We start from the raw sequence: 4,292 nt of genomic DNA on the forward strand, positions 1-4,292 counted from the left end.
TTTAATGCTACTTCAGCATATAGACGACTTCAGTGGCAACAAGATAAACAAATGCAATGTGGTCCAAACTTAACTTCCGGTAGACATCATACAATTAATTTAATAAAATCAATATGAAAATCAAAATTCTGTTATTCTCATTTTATAGCAGTTTGGGGAGGACCCCTTTCCATTCCAATATGTGCACAAAGATAAGTCTAAAAAGACAAAAGGAAATTCAGTCTAGTGTGGCAGAACTTGACTGATGCTAGGGCCGGACCAAAAGTTTTTAAAAATGATATAAAAAATTTAACGGTGAGAGACCACAAACATGAGGAGAAACGATCCTAGATTTTGCTCCTATAATGTGTGGTGCGCCTTGATGTGACGAAGACAGCACACAGAGTCCTGACTGTGAACACAGGAAAAAGACTATAATAAAGCTTTGTTTATTATATATGTATTCAAACAATTAAATGTGAACATATAACCTTTTATGTAATTAAAAAATAATATTAATAGAGTTTTGAAAAAAGTAGCTGCTGATATTATCACCCGAAAGAGTCTACTGGCTCCACTAGCTCCACTGGACCAATTTTTTCTGTTCCACCTTAAAGCATCCCCACACTTGGACTCCAACCACTACCGTCACTTGCACATAGCGTGTTTTTTATTGAATTATTTGTAATTGCGATGATACTGTTTGTAATGCTTCTGACAGAAAATTGACAGAATAAAGAAAAGGGATAGTGAAGTGACTACTAACTACGGTTGTTATACTTCTGTCAGCTGGCTTTCAGATTGGGTATTGTTTTGTTCCACGTGACGATCAACAGAGTTCTTGTCTGTTTGTCCTCGGGGTTTCCCCCACACATCAGGATGTTGACAACATGTTGAATATTTAAGATTTGTGAATCGGGGCGGCTCCGATGTTCTTCCGATCAGGTTCATTCTCTCTTAAAACACATCACACAACAGGTAAATCTGATAAAACAATTTTAAGAGCCGTTTAAGATCATCGGGACTTTACCTAGGACTGTCGGAAGGGGAGCGAGAGCGAGAGCGGCACTTACATGGAGACACTGATTTGCACATATAGTACCAGGCTTGATGAAATGGATTCATTGTCAATCGTCACATGTGCAGGTATTATAATCCAGGGCAGTTCTCTGGCACCTTGCCATTCATATTCCAGCCAGAGAAATGTCAGGGCTCTGCAGTCTTCTCTAGGGTCAGTGCTCAGGTAGACAGACAACCCCGAGGCTCAGCTGTGCCATCGCTAGCAGAAATAGAGGAGGTCAATTTCTGACCTGTGAAACACCTGAATGAAGATTTAGAAATCAATGAAAGTCTCTTTACAGTTTTTTTAACGTTTGACTTAAAATACAATCCACCCAGAGAGCTCACAAATGTAAGTAACTTTTCCATTTGGAGGCTGAGGTTTAACTAGGGTTATACCATAAAATACTGAACAGTAATCTGATTTAAATGTGACAGGTGCCTTTTCACAAACATACGCATGTTAGCATTTGATACAGGTCCATGTTACATTTCTTACTTATGATATTTAATGTACAGTATCAATGCATAAAGAAATATCACTTGGCTATCACTGATCAGTCTGTAGAATGATTTATATGCTAATGACATGTTATCTTTTCTTTGGCAGAACACCTACGCACGTTTCCAGTAGATTGGTCGAGCTCCAGGCAAGCCTTCTAAACCCTTTCAGGTACAGCAGGAGGACACGAGAAGACAAAAAGGGAAGTACTTCGAAATGCAGGAACAGTTAATGAAAAGTGAAAAGGAGACAAGCAATAGAAGAAAATCTAAAATAATGTATAAAACATTTATCAATTAAAATGTAGCTCCATATACAAACACTTACAGTTCACCTAATTTTGTTTTTGTTATTTATAGATTTTTATATTAGATGAAATATTTGAATATACACATCTGGGCAAACCAAGGAGGCAGCAAAAGAAAGATACCAGCATTTTGGATTAGACTTCCCGTCAGGAGAGCACCCGTCATGTCTGAAAACGGTGTTTCTGTAGGCAGCTCAATACGTTTTTGGAACAAAGCAGATATGTCACACTTGGTGTCCGGGTTTAGCCTCTTCTTTCACACAGAACGTCTAAATGATAAGCATATCTTTTTCCCCTCAGATAAAGCAGCCAGGTCTTTGTGTCTATTTCCACACTGCAGAGATCCCAGTTTACGATTAGTGTGTTACGCTGCAGGGTTGCTCAGTGGCAACATTGGTAGAACATAAAAACCATCGAAAATACAAACAGGACCCTCTAGATTAACTTCATTGTGAAAGCATGTAAAAAGATCACATCGCAGAAGGCTTTAGGTTCTGATAATTGTGAAACCATCTGAGATGTGGATCCAATCACAATGTAAACACTCTCTTGTCGCTTCTCAGCTAGAACAACATTACACGGCCCATAATACTTTTGAAAGCAAGCAATTTGACGGGAAGGCTCGCCGTTCTGTCCTCTACTTAAAAAAAGACATACTCGGTCGGGAATAGTCCGACTGCAGTGATAGGGCCATCTCATCAAAAGACGACAGTTGAACCGTACCGAGCCCCTGCTGGGTTGGCCGTCTTGTGAACGTGCGTCGTATTCCTTTATTTCCTTCGCTGGTGTAATAGGTCTATCTTTACCAGCACTAGAAATGGGGCATCGTATGGAAGACGTGCAATGTCATAGACATCCAGCAGTGTTGAAGATTGCAAGGCCATTGCCGTGGTACTGCTGCCCATCTCAAAGCGATGGAACAGATTACTGCCTAAGTATTCACAATACCCAAGGTTAAATCATAGGACGTAGCTCCTTCTCACACACATTTATCTCTGAGATTTAAATTGCATTTTGCTTTTTGCAGTAAAGCCAATTCAATCGTGAGGGTCAATGCCAAAAATTACAAAATTGCTGGATGTTATGCTTTCAAGAGGTAGAAATGTTGTATGAGTTATATTTCTATATACAGTACTAAACATAAATTCTCAAAATTATTTAATTGTTCACACTGAAGTAATACATGTTAAATAAGAATCACCTTAAATGTGCCGTGCGGTAACTGTCCAAATAATTTTACTGTTAACACAGAATTATTGCAATATAAAAATGATAAAAATTTTCTTCATACTCTGCACTTTATCTGTTCTTTTAAATAAATAGTTCACTCCAAGAACTCTACGTGTCCTTCTTTGAAAAAAGCTTTTTAATGAAATAATCCTCTTGTGCTCCATTGAAAAAGAATTGCTGATAGGGTTAAACCAACATGAGGGTGAGTAGATAATGGCAGAATTTAAAACAAACTCAAACAAATAAAGTATTTCTACCCACAATGCAATGCTACCAAATTCCCTTTGAGTCAGTTTACTTGGCAGGCATCTTGGCAATGCCCCCAGGCAACTATTTTCAATCTAGGCATTAGGCATGCAGCTTCTGCATCTCTAAAACTGATCAAACTGAACTAACACCTCAAATCACCAACAAAATCTATCAAAACTGAACCAATCTTTGCTCAAATGGAAAAAGGATGATGGAGAGGTGGGACCTGAGTATTGAGATTTTTCCTATTCATTCATGCAGCAGAATGCATGTTTTCGCATTTTCTGTCCCATTTTCATACAGCAAAAACGAAACGAATAATCTTAGAAAAAAATATATGTCATTTTTATTAAGAAAGATATATTAAATGATGTCCTGTGAGCAATGTTTTTAGATCGTAGAACCATTTCTAGATTTCTGTTAGTAAATTAGGGACACTCCTTTTATCAAGCCCCCCCTCTAAAGACATGCAAACACACATACGGAGATGCATGGATGAAGCTGGAAATCAGCAGCACATCATTTTACTTCCAGAGGAGAGACAAATAAACCGAATATCAACACGGACCCTGTGTACGACACTGTTAGCTGTTTTCAAAAGCAAGAATACCAAAATATTTCTGCACTGCAAACTACAGTAACAACTGACAAACTGACGTTCTCAGCTTCCTGCTTCCCATATATAGGGGTGCACTGTGAACATCTAAAATAATTGACAGGTAGAAAGCATGTCAAAGCATTCTGATTGACTCAAAGAATCTGACCGCAGTTTATAGTCTAGAGCTGTCAGACCAAGAGTGATATTTCTAGACACGGTTTCGGTTTTCAGCGATAGCTCTAAGGTAATATTGACATTTTCTTCTTGCATTTTAGATAAAAAACGTACAGCATCCTTAAAGAAACATTTCACCCAAAAATAAAAATTCTATCTTCATTTACTCCCCCTCAAGTGGTTTAAAATATGTG

The sequence above is a fragment of the Barbatula barbatula genome, assembly GCF_947034865.1.
Source record: "Barbatula barbatula genome assembly, chromosome: 16".
Lineage (NCBI taxonomy): Eukaryota > Metazoa > Chordata > Actinopteri > Cypriniformes > Nemacheilidae > Barbatula > Barbatula barbatula.